Below are 14,677 nucleotides of genomic sequence, written 5' to 3'. Positions count from 1 at the left end.
AACTGGTCACATAACCATTTTCAGTCATGGTTCTGGAAAGTGATTTATAAAACCCCCTGTAAGAAGTGCACATCTGTTACACTGCAGTAGGTGACAGCCACTCGAGGTGTTTCTGTGATTTCCAACACAGAGTAAAGGAGAAGGCATCTAACCCAGAACTTGAGATATGTGACAGTGGTTTAAAACGCTCTTAAAGAAACAAACATTCAACACCATGGCTACTAAATTTACTGAAGTTTACTAGGTTTACTAAACTTACAAAATTTAGAAGTTACCAGAGGAACCAGTAGATCATTACAGTCAGATGATACTTTAAGCTAGAGTAAACCAAAAGCTTCAACATGTATTTGCAAAGCTATTAAACACACACTTCATCTTACAATTTTATACCTGCAGTTCTGACAGGTTACATGGATGAGCTCAGTAACTGAAAAAATGCCTGCAAATATATCCCCACTTTTTTGTTCCTCTGTGCTTTGTTAACAATGAACTCCTACATGGAAAGCAAGATTACATACACTGAAAAAAAAATTAAGTATTTATGTAGACTGATCTATAGTCACTAGTTTTCTTCTATTCAAATGAAAATTATATAAGAACAGAAGATAATATCTCTAACACTGAATTTGGATTTTAACATTTAGTACACAAAGTTCAACAGAAACAAGAAAACATGAAACAAATTCTCCAACTGCTGCACAAATACAGTTCTTTATATGATCAGTGACTACCAACAATTATTTATTTTTGTCACTGCAAGCAGAATCAAGCTTTCAATTCATGTGTTAATTACTTTTTAGATACACATACAGTCAAGTTCAAAGCAAGATTTTCCAGGAAAGCCCCAAAGAAAATTACACTGATCACTGTCATCCATTGTGATACATTAAGTTTAAAGCAGTGATTACCACATTAAATCAGATTTAAAGTTAGCAATAGTCTACAACTGATAGTACTTTGAAAAGGCCATGTCAGCAGGTCCATCAAATAAAGGTTAACAACTATTTGTTTCAACCTTTCCTCCAAACACAACAGCAACAGACACCTGCATCTACCAAAGACCTGAATCTTGTTCATAACATCTGCTACATCCACTCATATCCCCAAGAAAACGTAAAAGTTCTATCCCAAAAATGAAGCATACACACCAGTACAGTAATCTGAATGCTTATAAGTAATTTCCAGAATAAATTGCCAAGCTGCACTTATTTCAAACCACTACCTACTACTGTATCTCATGGGTACAAAAATAATATGCAGCTTCTCAAGACATTCAAGCATCTGGGAAACAAACACAAGAGGAAGAAGATCTGCTGCATCATATAATCCAAGAGTTCCAAAAAAGTGTATTTAGAAAGGCTCATTGTTAGGCAACAAATTGTACTTTGATAGAAAGATAGAAGGCATTGTACTTGAGGAAATGCTGTGGTCACTCTAAAAGAAAACACTTGAAACACAAAATATTTGGACCTAATTTTTGAATTCCACACTTATGAATTTTAAATATTCCCTTAGCAAAATATAACTTGCTAGGAAAAAAAAAGTTTGCAAACAAGAGCAATTTTATTATAAAATAAACATTACAGATAATCTTTTTCAAACTAAATCAGATGGAACTTCCAGTAAGCACTCAAAGGTTTTACAGAACAGTCTTCTGTTTTACAACAGAATATTTCTCATTTCTGTGTGAGAGGTTTTTTTTTAAATCTCAGAATCAAAAAAGAGTTTGAAAGTGAATGTTGCTACCAATTCAGAGAAAGGGGAAACCAGGCCCAAGAATCTCAGTCCTATTTTGGAAGCTGAAAATGGGACATGCATTATGCCACTGCTTGGGTAAAAACATGTTCAGAACAGAACCAGGAACAAAACTTGGAAGTCTCAACAGTGCTTTCCTAATGACCGAGGGCTCAGGCTAGGATACTTCAGGGCTCTTTTTCTTTGTTTTCATTTTTAGTTGCAGGACATGACTTTCGTTTTTTCTAACATCATCGCTTCCATTTTTTCAGTTATATAATGAAACACTCAAATCCACAAATTTTCAATGTGTTAGGTGAAACAAAGCTTGCAAGAAAAAAAAAAAGTTCATGTAAACACTTGAAAGATTAAAATATGTTTGATAGAAACAAGAAGCACTACTTATTGGCCCTTAACTGCAGACAGTTTCAGTTACTCAAGAATGCCAGAATGAGAATGGAAAAAAAAATGGGTAAACGACTTTCTGAACATTAAAAATCTATTACCTATTCTATCTAGAAAAAAGCCTTTGGCCACTTAGCCAAACTCTGTAATACCTTAGAAAAGTTTCAGATAACCAAGAAAATAAGCCAAGAAATCACTAAACTTGAGTTTATTAATTAAATAGCAGCTCATTAAGATAAGCGACAGGAAATAACAAGTCTCTAATTGCTGCTGATGTACAGAAATACAGAATTCCAACCTCCAGACATAAGTACACCCTTAATTCTACTTGCAAAAAGACAGCAAATTAATATGAAAATTTTCTCAGAAAAGTACATTCCTGATGTACTACATGAAGAAGTCTACTTCAGTCATTTCTTTTTACAATACAGGACTCAGCCTCCCACTTTTGTCTACAGGCATGTTTTATGCAGAGGCAGAGAAATATTTTTCAGATCAAAATACAAACAGAGGAGACACGTTGGTAATAAAATATATTTTATATGGGGGGAGGAATTAAGTACCAGAATCATACCTGCCCTTTCACATGCTAACAAATTCAACAGGAAATATACTGCAGTACTTGAAAAAGGTATGCCAATGCTGACATTCAACACAGCCTACAACAATACCCAGCCATCTAGCAAGCAACAATATTCAGAACTCCTTTTCATATACTATTGTTTGTTTACCCCTAAGGATCAAGGCCTTTATGTAATACACTGGAACAGGGACATCAAGAGGATGGACTTCAAGAGCTATTTTAGCTTTCACAGAAAAACAGTAGTTGGCTTTGACTTTCTGCTTTACTCCCCTTCCATTTTCAAGCAGTTACTCAAGTAAAACAATGAGAAGGGTTATACAAATGTATACAAGTACTTCAACATCCTTTCCCCATCTTCTGTGCTACTTTGGAATATATTTTGGCCTGTATATATTATTTGGGGGGGGGGCTACATTGCCCATATCCATATATTAACACTACCATGTGTTCCTTGTTGCCACCTCTAGAAGCCCAACAGTTCTATTGTTTCTTCAGTCACTCCCTCCAATGCCCTTCTCCATCTGCAGTGCCAGTGCTATCACCGATTCTCCATCCTGTGCTTCCAGAGCTGTCCACACTGCTGACTACTCAAATGTAAAATAAGAATGACCAGATGGCAGCAGCAACCACATCAGCTTCCCTTCTTTATTCATCAACATTGAACCTTTCTTTACTAATTCTAAAAGGGCATTCTGCAGCTTCATGTGAATCTGAAACCACCAGAAACTTGACTGAAGACCTGTGCTCATGAGGAGGTGGTTACCAGCAATGCTCCACACGCTGCTCTGGCCTCAAATACAAAAGAATTTTAAGGTACTGCTCTAGATCTGTCCTAACTGCCTCACATGCAAATCCTCTCTCTCACTCCAAACATTTCTTCCCAAAGCAGCCCCTGCACCTTCATGAAGTGACCCCAGATGTAGGTGACACATGAGGAAACTAATACTGAAATCAGTTTCTCTAAGCCCTTTCACACCCCGCTTTGGCAAGCCCTTGATCTTCACCGAGCTTTGGGGCACGTGAATTGCCAAAACTTTAGAAAACTGCGTATTACAAACTAGTTTGGAAGCCCACAGCTCTCTCACAACCTCTAAGCAGCGGGTAGAGCTCTTCCACACCTCCCAAGCAGCATTTTCGAGATAAAAAAACCTGAGAGAGCAGCCCAGGGGATCGAGCATCTTCTTCCGAGCGGCCTCTGCCGCCATTCTCCCTCACCCTCTGCACCCCCTCTTCCCCCTCAGGCTCTCCCGCACACCCCAATTCCCGCACTCCCTCCTCGCACCTGCTTCCCGCCCACCCCGTGCTCACGGCTGCCTCACCCCCGGCTGCCACCTCCCTCCGGGGCCCCCCCGGGGCGGCTCCACCCCCCCGAAGGAGGCTCCTCCACGGGCCGGGCCGCCGCCGTCCTTCCCTCCTCCTGCTCCGAGCCCCCATCCAGCCGCTCCTCCGGCCCCGGGGCCTCTGAGCTCTGCGCGGCGCCCTAAGGCCCCGTCCCGCTCTCCAGAGCCCGCGGGCCGCTCGGCGGAGCCCCCGTCTCCTCCTCCTCACCTGCGCCGCCGCTGCCGCCGCCTCCGGCCCGGGTGGGAGCGGCGCGGAGCGGCCTCAGCTCCGGCACCATCCGGGCGCCATTTTGTCTCCCGCCTCGGAAGTGACGTTCGGGGGGAGGCCAGCGGGCAGGACCCCCCCTGAGCGGGACCCCTGCGAGCGGGGCCGCCCCCAGACCCCCCGCACCCCCGGGCACCCCCAGTGTTCCCCTGAGATCGCCTCAGCTTAACCCGGAGCCGCTCTCTGCACCGCGGCCTCCTGCCACCACCACCACCCTCATCCCAGACAATGAGCTGTGGAGAAGAGCAGGTTCTCTGTTTCCCTATTTGTTTTTGTTGTTCTTCAGTCTGTTTTAATTCTTTTCCGTAAGGGAGGTGGTGTTCTGGCCTCTGACTGGAAACGGAAAACATCAAAGCGGTGTCTGAGGGGGAATTCTTTGAGGAACTGGAGGTGATGCAGGGAAAGTTTCCCCCCTGCTCCCTGAGGAGGCCTGAGGTGATTTCTCCAGGCCTTACAGACCCATTTCTGCTGCACATGTTGTGCTGTCCCCTGGACATCAAATTTCTCTCGATAATTTCTGAGCAGGTACCTGAGAGGGGAAAAAACCCAAAACAATCCCCTTCTGGAAGATGTTCATATTATAGGGCATAAGAGTGTCTCCCCTGACTAATTTGAAGTAATTTTATCTCTCACTCAGATTTTGTATTCATAATTCTGTCAAATAATTATGAGGGACTGTTTTATAGAATTTAGAAATTATTTATTGACTATATTTTACATAAAAATGATAATAATTTTCCATTTTTCCAGAGAAACCCCCACAGACTTAAACATGCAGGAGTTGAGAGCCATTAATACTGCTCTAGATGATAGTCTAAAGTTCAGAAATGTACTCATATGGCATCAGGATAGAGGAGTCCCATCCCATTTAGCTGGAAATTTCCTTAGCAACCAGCCAATTAAACTGCCTGTCCTCCTGCTCTTGTCATGCTGAAGTTTTTAAAATCAATCCCCAATATTTCCAACAAACAAATTTACAAAGATAACCTTTCAAGCATAAAGAAAGCCCAGACCGAAGCTGGGGAATTTCAGTATCTCTGTGGTAATGCTCAACGTTGACAAGCAACAACCTACAAAAAAGAACAGGACACTGGGGTCTTCCCACTTGGAATATACATGATACATTTATATCTCAAAGTGTTTCTTAGGTATACTAAGATCTGTTTTGAAACCTGTAATTTTAATACTGACAAATCCTTGTATAAATACATTTAAGGGACCTTAAAGGGACAAGGCCAAATTCATTCTAATTTAGCAGTATTAAAGGTTAATTTTGTAAGAAACTGTACCTGTGTAAGTTTTAAATATTTTTAAAGAAAAACAAAGCTTCCATTTGGCATGTTAGAGCCTTATATTAGAAAAATGAGAAATGTAGAACAAACTGCTATATCAGCTAGAGTACAGACCTTTCCACCTTCAAGACTAAAGTTTTACAAAAGTATCACAAATAATATGAATTATAACTTTCCCGTACTTCACAGACTTCCATCAAGAGCCCAAAACACACCTCTTTTAAATAAAATTAATTGAACTACTGCATCCTTAGTTTAACTTTTTCCTATATTCTAAAGGTAGCATTACTGTAAATGAGGCAGGGTGGGTATTGAGAAGATAAGTGAAAAACTTATCTCCTTAACTACACAACAGTGATACTTTTAGCACTTTCACTGAATTTATTGTTTGGATTTACAACCTGATTATAATCACATTAATGTTTACTCACTCATTTAACACTGAAAGGTGCAAAGGTTTTTAATCAAGTACTAGTGCTCCTTCTCTATTCCTTCCTGTCCCAAGCTCTTCAGAGGCTTAATTTCAAGACTCACCCTGTTGCTGATTGGAAGAAGTCCCTTTAAAAAATAGTGGCAGAACATCCCACCCCTCTTGTTCTGAGGGCTAGAATCTGAAGATGAGGTTATTCCCAAGGAGGCTGGCTCTCTTTCTGTTGTTTTTGGGTTTTTTTATTACAGTTTTTTCTTAGCTTTGACTTTTTGTAGCAATAGAGTAGAAATGTTGTGTGACTGAGGCTATTTTCTTAGCTTAATTTAAGATTTTTGTTTATATTTGTTTAGTATTAAATGCTTTTTCTTAAAAAGCTTTTAAATGGGTGGGGTTTAAACCCTATATTGTTTGTACTTGATCAAAAACACACCTTTCTTTTTTGTTGTGTACCAAGAGAATGCTAAACCAATATGTAATTCTTTATAGCTGCCTAATCACTAATGACCAAACTTGCTTTTAACACTTACTCTCTTCACTAGTTTTTGTTGTACTCTTGTTGCTGAGGAGACCCTTAAAAAGCTGGGGCTCTGAACTAGCTCAGGTAGCTGGTTCTCAGGTAGCTCATTCCAACTGTTTGCTTTTGTGTATGTAATAGCTACTAATACAAGGCTATAGCTTACAATAACAAAAGCTTTTACTTGTGGGTACAAAACACCTTTATTTTATTGTGATTTACACTGAGAATATATACCACCTGGTGGTGTTTCATTGGATTTGCACTTCAATTTACTCTAGCTCTGGTGGTCAGAGAAGCCTACAAAACTTCAGCTATTTAAATCTCTGAACAGTTGAACACTTAATTTTTTTGATATATTGAATATAGCAATATTGCTGCTGTTGTGCTCTCTAAAATTATGAGTTAGCCTTTCAGGTTTTCTGGGTGTGCTTGAGCACACAGAAGCACATAATATCTGCACAGTAGACACAAATACTAGCACAAACTTTTTTGTCAGTCTGGATGTCTAATTGAGTATATTGAAAAGTGACTCTTATGTGGTTAGAGACAAGTAACATCTTGTGTATATAGGTCCTACTGAGATGTAGCAGGGGAAAAAATTAGAAAAGGTTTTTTTAATCAAGAGGGTCTGATAGAGCCTTGAAACTAGCTCGTGACACTAGAAACAAGTGATACAAGTATGGCCAAGTGTTTTATTTTTAATTGGAACAAGGTCTCTATTATCAAAACATTGTGCTATTCTAGTTTGTCCTCATATACATAGGAGACTGTGTTCTGTATGTTATGGCTTAAACTAATAATTTCTCTATGAAAGATTGAGTTTTAACCACTAGAGTTACTGGTTAATTAATAGCTCTGAATTTAATATTAACATTTTTTTATGTTAACATTTTTATGTTAAATGAAAAGAGCAAAAAAAGAGCATTTTTGATAGATGAAAAGCTGCTAAGACATTTAAGTAACTTTTGCTTGAAATGCCCCGGGGAAATGAGACTCAAGTACTTAAGTATTCCTGCTTTTTTCACTTCCTTCTGGTCTAGATGAACCTTTTTAACTTAGCCTAGGGGTCTTTCACGGTCCTTTTTATTTCTGCTTTCTAGAGAGCCAATCATCTTTGCACCAGTAGCAGGTTTTTTACAAGTTAAAGCAGTATCCAAGCTTATCAGAGGAGTTTGACAATACTCACAACTGTCTCATGCTTTGCTTGTCAATCTTGTCTGAGTTTGTTGCTTGTCTGTTGACTGAACATCCTTTCCTCATCTTCTGGCCAGCAAGTGCTTCTTTGCCTATAGCTATGAGGAGCTTCCCTTTCAGGATCACTTTGTGGAAGTGGTCATAAGGTCATAGGTAGTTATTCTTAAATATTTGGCTTTCATATGCGTGCTCCAAATGATCTTTCCACAATTGCCTTATGCCTGACTCCAGCAAAAAGGGTAACCAGGATATCTGATGGAGCAGAGTAATGGTGTCAAGTCAATTCACTGCCCCTTGATCCCAGGCTGTAGAACCTAAGACTTTATTTTCTCCATTTTACAGCACAGATGTCTTTTGGCCAACACTGAATAGATGTGATTCACTGAAGCACTGTCCAGAACTTGACAGCTGTGGAGGTATTCAGTCCATTAGGTAAGTTATATAGGACCTAATAGGAGTAGTATTCAACTGATGGCTAGTGACTGGTTATAATCAATCTGTTGTCAATAATGCCAAGAGTGACACAGGAATAAAGATAAGGTCCATTTAAATTTGTCAACCAACATTGGGTGGTATCCACTGTAAAACTGAGTAGATGCTTTGGGACTGCCTCTGAAAACCAATTCAAATACCCTATGGGGCTGGGTCCTGTAGGCAATGATATTCTTAGCTGAATTAATCACTTAAACACAATAAACATGTATGATGAGAGATGTTTGCAGTAACCTGTGAAAGGGGAAGCATGGTAAGAATAATGTTTAACTCTTGGTTTTGCCTATCCACTGCTTGTATAGTGACAAGCTGGTTCTGAGGATGACATCTGTACTGCTTCTAGCTCAAGGAACTGGATCAATCAGAGGCACTTGGGGTGCTGTGTAGATGGTGCAGGCACGCTCTGAAACCAGTGTGTAACTTTGCTCCTGTTGGAAGCATTTTAAAAATGAGGCTTGATGGCTAGGAGGCAATATATAATAATCTGTGTCTTTTCTATTATGAACATGTTAATTTTTCTTGTAAAAATGTCTTCAGTAATTTTTACCACTAGCTGGTGCTAGGATACAGTTTACTGAGTGTGCAATAATGGTGTATCTGCATTATTAGCCTGCAGAGGTGTCTATCCTTTTGATATTCTGCTTGATTTTGTTATACATTGCTTCTTGTCAGGTGTGTCAAAACTTAAGTCATTCTTGTGGTCCTTGTTCATTTTTCTGCATGAAATGGAAGCATGCTTCACCTTTTTAGATATTTCTGTTGCTTTCCACTCGGTCAATCAAGCATGCTTATTGTGGAGATAAGCTAATAAACATGACAAATCTAGAAGGATCCATCAGGAATACTGTTTTCAAAGAGTAACTTCATAATTAGGAGTTAAACATTTCTCAAGTTCAGCACTTTTAGGTTTAAGAGAACAGGTAGCAGGGTTTGCCTCCTTGTGAATTATGATTAATAGCAATTTGTTTCCATAACCTGATTAATATTTTTTTCTTACATGCAGACATTAGTGTCAGGGGTAGTTTGCTTAGGCTGAGTCCACAAAGATAACTGTATGCAGCAACTCATGGTATGTAAATTCTTTCACTACCAATAAAGCAAAGGCTGTCTGTGAAAAATGAAATGTTTTATTATACAGCTTACCTCTAGGGGCTGTTTTGGGGGCCACAATCTCCTGTACCACTGTGTTTAAAAGCTATGTTCAGGTTGTGAGGAGCAGACTTTTCTTCTCTTTGTATGGATGTAGACAGGAAAACACTGACAGTTCTGCAAACAGCTGTCCCCTATTTCTCAGCAAACTGCATCAATGCCAAGTGCACAGGAGAGGAAATACCTTCAAGAAGGAATCTAGTGTGTGTATGCTGTGCTCAGTTATTGCTGCTTATTCAACTCCTCTGGGTTTCTTTTGTAAAATGGTAGATAGGAAATGAGGAAGAGCTGGCATTCCCATCTTTTTCCTTGAGCAGACCTGCTGAACCTGCTAATTCCTTCCCTGTTTCCTGCACAGGATGAATCAAAAAAGTCACGAGGCAAAACATCCACAGGACTTTATTGGAATGTGTGGCTAAAGTGGCTAAAAGCAGGGAATGGAGTTGCTTCCCAGTTCAGATGAGCCATACAGTACTAATTTCCTAAGACAAACATCAATACATTTAAAATTATCTTGTTAGAAAATGTTAAGTCGTTCCAGAGTTGTAGAAAGTAATTGCAACCTTATCTTCCAATAGGAAAGGGAGCAAAGTGAGAGGGGTACTGATGAAATGCAGCAACGATTCCAATAAAACCTGAATAAGAATAGAAGCTCTCTAGATTTTGAGGGGGAAAATTGTAGAAAGAATCTGTCCTAGTTTTATTACAAACTGTCATTTTTCTCCTTGCAGAATAGGAAGCTAGTGGGGCTTTAAGAAAATAGATTTCTCAGACTACATCAGCCCTTTAACTCATTTTTCCTAGAATAATACTGCCATCTGGTAACAACTTAGAGGCTATACTGATAAAAACAGGCTTAAATCATAGACTAGAAGTGGATGAACCTACATCTTTGTTAAAACACTTCTCCCTTTCCTCCTTAACACTGAAAGACCAGCCCAGGATGAATTAAATGGTTCCTTATCCTTGTGTTTGTGCTGTGACATGCCAGAGGACACTTTACAACTGTGATTCTGTGAGGAAGAGATCAGATTAATGATGTGGAGCCCCTGTATGTCTGACCTTGGAAAATTTTTTTTTTTTATTTTTTTTTTTTTTTTTTTTTTTTTTTTTGAGACAAACTTCTAATCTGTCATAACATTTTTAAGAAAATTTTTTCCCCCTGGTATAGGTTAGAATTCTGATGTGGCTTAGCATCTGAAATAGTCCCCACAGGTGGGCTGGTCTGTTGTTCTGTTTCAGCTCAATCTGAAAATGTGAATGAAAGTTAAATTTTAGTGAAGACAGTGTTTGGCTGTTCTTTGCTTTCCCTACTCCTTTCATTTTCCACTGTTCTGTAGATGACACTTTGGTTTTGGTTTTGAACTCTCAAAAATCAATCATCTTTGCCTGACTGCTTTCTGGAAATGGAACACAACCTTGAAAATGCATGGAATGTGCAGTACTCCTTGCTTGCTAAGACACTTGCCAATTTAGCATTTACCAGAGTCTCAAAATCTGACTTCCTGAGCCTGGAAGAGTCTAACAAGCTACATGATTGAATGGGGATCTTTGTGTTGAAGTCCAACTGTTTGTTGCAGAGCAGGGGGAGCTGTGGGTTTGGTTCACTGCCTAAATCCACAAGGCCTGGACAAAGACACATGGGTAGTGTGATGTTTGGTTTATTTAGGCATAAATGCCTCCATGCTGCAGCTGTGAAAAAGTACAAAGCACTAATTCAAGCTTCATGTTATGGCACCTAGTGTCAAGTTACATATCCACTCCTACCTTCTGTATCAGTAGTTTTTAAACAAAACTATGATGCTGAAGATCTTCAGTTTCATTAATACTTTGTTAATAATCTGCAAGGAATGCCTATGGTTAACCTGGTGTTTCATCTAGTTAAATGATGAGTATAAATAGCTGTAGCAATGTCTTTAGCCACAGTGTAGACCTGTTATGACTTAAGGTTTAGACTGCAAGTGGTTCAGTAGTATCTGTACTACAAAACTTGATGGTGAAGGAGAAATTATTTTTAGATGGCATGGTTTGTCATCAGAAGCAATCAGAACATACTTTAGACCTGAGGCTTCTTGGTAGATTCTGTGTGGGTTTTTTCACCCGTGTTCTTTGTTGCTGTCATGCATTGAACAATATTAAGGAGCCCATTATAATGAAACCCAGTGGAACATCAGTTTGTTTGAACCAACAGAAAGCTGTGACTTTGTGTTGGAAGTGTTGAAAGATTCCTGGGTTGGTGGCTCTTCCCTTACCTGTGGTTATAATCCTTGGCAAGTCACTTAATCTGTGTATCATACTGCAGATCTGGAGGGAGTACTGGCCATCCTTTATGTGAATGTTATACCAGTGCTTTTGAGTTTGAGAACTTCACAGAAAGTGTTAATGTGTTTTTAAGGTAATACGTGGTTAAGATACTTGGCAACAGCATAGTGCAGATGCTCTTAAATTGAGTAATTACGTTAAAACATGCAGCAGCTGCTTTTAAATTGGTATTTAACTAGAAATGAACACTTTTTAAGTTTATAAGAGTGACTGGAGATCTCCATAATTCTTCTGGTTCATCATTAATTATTGCTATTTTTATTAAAGTAATTTTTCTGACATTTTCTGTTCTTATAGTGAAAATATGACTTAGATGAACTCTTGGAAGAATTACTGTACTCAAGCCTGGAAGTATTATAAATATTGGTGCATCAAGGCATTGCTTTCATAGTATACTGCTGCAGTATATCTTCCTTACAGACACTAATACAAGGGGACAACTATGTTTATGATACTTTTTAGTGACATCTGGCATTCACACAGGAAGCCTGGTGCCTGCTTGTCTGTTAGGGAGAGCCACATTCATGACTCAAAGCCAAGCTGTAAAAGGGAACGTTACTGTTAGTAACTATAAAGGAATGAATGTGATCAGGAGTAAGGACTTTAACATAAAAGCAAGTGTTGATGTATTTAATGCTGTTCCCTGTGAATAAAAATCAAACCTGGCCAGCTGGTGAAAGTATGGAGCTGTTGTTTCCTGATGTGTTCTCATGCATAGGAAGTCTCCTGACCTTGGGCTTTGATTCTGCAATGGTGTCTACTGATCATTTATTTCAGCTTACAGAAGTATTTGCCCTAGGACAATGTGCTGTTTGACTTTTTGCAAAGAGATCCCATCTTCTGCATAAATTCTACTGAAAAACATGTAGCTTATGTTCAATCTGACTTTCAAGTCCTGAACTAGCAATGGGAAGATAGGTAATACAGGACAATGACAGCTCAGTCACAGAATAGTGCAATGGCTTGTCTATAGAATATAGAGCCCTGCATGCATTTTCAGTCTGCACTTTTAGAACATTTGTCATGAAGTTACAAATTAAGTTAAGAATTCTTCAGTAATGTGTAAATACAGAACCATTATGACAAATTTTTTCATGAATCCGTTTTTTTCTTGAGGTTTTTTGCAGCTGAATGGAATGTTCTGCACTTGATATTCCCAGGCAGCAGGGTGGTATGAATCATCAGAATATTAAATGTATCAGGGTAGCAGCAGTTGCTGTTTTTTCATGTTGACAGAATAGTGGAGGTCCTCTGATCCTTTAGAGCCCTTGCTGCTTGTTTTTTTACTGTTTACTGAGTATCTGCACTCCAGCTGATAATTAGAAGGAGATTACTGTCTTCATTTTTTGCAGGTTCAGATTTAGTACAGGACAATATTTAATACTCCAGTGCTGGAAGCCCCTCACCCAAATTTCAGTGGAGCGTGGGCCATTCAGGGGTTGATTTCACCTCTAATGAAACTTTCCTTAAACTAGAAAGCACAATATAAAGACACATTTAAGACTAGAACACTTGGTATATGAAGTTAAAATGGCTCTTAATGTGAGCTTTTGGAGTCACAGTTTGCTTGAGCAGGCTGCTGCACCGAGTGTTCTGTACACAATCCAAGGAAACTCCAAGCTTCCCAAAAAGGTTTCCAGCTGAAAGGTTGCTATGAATCTTTCAAATGGGGTCTTGTTACTTCGGGCTTAACCAATACCCAGAACTGACACCTCTCCTGGTGCTCTCAGGTGAGGCCAATCAGCAGATAAGGGAGTGGCACCCAGCCCTGCCCAGAGGGAGATAAAGGGGTGTGAAGAGCTGCCCCACCTTCTGCTGGTGGCCTCAGGTGAGGCCAATCAATCAGCTGATTGATAAGGGGGCAACACCCAGCCCTGCCCAGGGGGAGATAAGAGGCTGTGAGGAGTGCCAGTGACCTGGAGTGTGGAGAACAGGAGCAGCAAAGGGGCAGGGCAGTAACAGGAAGGTGTCACGGCAGGTAGTGAGGCAGGGTAGGCAGGAGGGGCACAGCCAGCTCCCTTGAAGGAGCAATGGTCTCCAAAAATTAAACCTGTTGCTGTTAAGGTGCAGGGTGTGTCCACAGAGATGGAACCCCTGAAGAGGGACAGTAAAGAGGGACGTAGCTGTTCAGGCCTCTGGGTGTGTAGAGTGTCTGAGCCTGGTGTGAGCACCTGAGGACAGTGTGAGTGGGGTGTGTGTGTGATGCCAGCAGGTGAAGGACTTGCTGTGCTTGTGGCAGAGCTCAGGGAGGAGGTAGAGAGTCTAAGAAGTATTAGGGACAGTGAAAGGGAAATTGACTGGTGGAGTCACACCCTTTCTAACCCAAAAGAAGTCCTGAAGGAGACGGTGAAGCCCTGCCCGTCCTGCCATCAGGCAGTTTGAGCAAACCAGGTGGATGGGAGGGAATGGAAACAGGTCCCTCATTGGAGAGGCAAAAGAATCCCCTGCCAACCCCACAATCCCCCTGCATGCCCTTCGAGAACAGAGATGAGGCCTTGGACTCAGAGAATCAGGCAGAGGACAGACAAGAGGAAGATCTGTCTGGAAGGTCTCCTGTTCACCCCCCGTCCACCAGACGGGTTACAACTCCAGCTACAAAGAAGAAAAGAAGAGTAGTTGTAGTTGTGGCTCCCTTCTGAGGGGAACTGAGGGCCCTATATGTCAACCAGACCCATCCTAGGTGGTTGTAGACTCAGCACTGGCAATACAAAGCAGCAAAATAATTTTTAAAAACTGAGGGAAGTTTAGGCACTTGAAGTTTTAAGGAGTTTTAGTAAAATAAGACATTTTGCAGTATATTTTTTATTTCCAAAGCTTGTATTGATATGACAGTTCATGGCACATGAAAAACAGGAAAGCAAATCCAGAAGTTGAGATGTTTAGCAATTACTGACCATTTTACACAAAACACATAAGTGTCTTAAAACCTAGAAAATGTGATGCATTGCAGCCTC

At 40.2% G+C, this 14,677-nt stretch overlaps 2 protein-coding genes across 3 annotated transcripts in view; one reads left to right on the top strand and one right to left on the bottom strand.

Annotated features, from left to right (window-relative positions):
- Nucleotides 1–4,367, bottom strand: part of PRDM2 (PR/SET domain 2) — a 51,515-nt gene extending 47,148 nt beyond the window's left edge. Inside the window, exon 1 of the mRNA XM_030463484.1 lies at nucleotides 4,271–4,367. The gene's annotated coding sequence lies outside the window, so the exon portion shown is untranslated. The remainder of the gene's footprint in view (nucleotides 1–4,270) is intronic.
- Nucleotides 4,368–4,428: 61 nt separating this feature from the next.
- The window catches only part of LRRC38 (leucine rich repeat containing 38), a 50,746-nt gene continuing 40,497 nt past the window's right edge, over nucleotides 4,429–14,677 (top strand). Inside the window, exons 1-2 of one of the 2 annotated variants that reach the window (XR_003988450.1) lie at nucleotides 4,429–4,576; nucleotides 8,103–8,192. The gene's annotated coding sequence lies outside the window, so the exon portion shown is untranslated. The remainder of the gene's footprint in view (nucleotides 4,577–8,102; nucleotides 8,193–14,677) is intronic. The other variant, XR_003988451.1, reaches the window with a different exon arrangement.

Source organism: Calypte anna, chromosome 21 (genome assembly GCF_003957555.1).
Source record: "Calypte anna isolate BGI_N300 chromosome 21, bCalAnn1_v1.p, whole genome shotgun sequence".
In the NCBI taxonomy this organism is placed as follows: Eukaryota; Metazoa; Chordata; class Aves; order Apodiformes; family Trochilidae; genus Calypte; species Calypte anna.
Note: the sequence above shows the minus strand (reverse complement) of the source record. Positions and strands in the feature narration are given on the sequence as shown.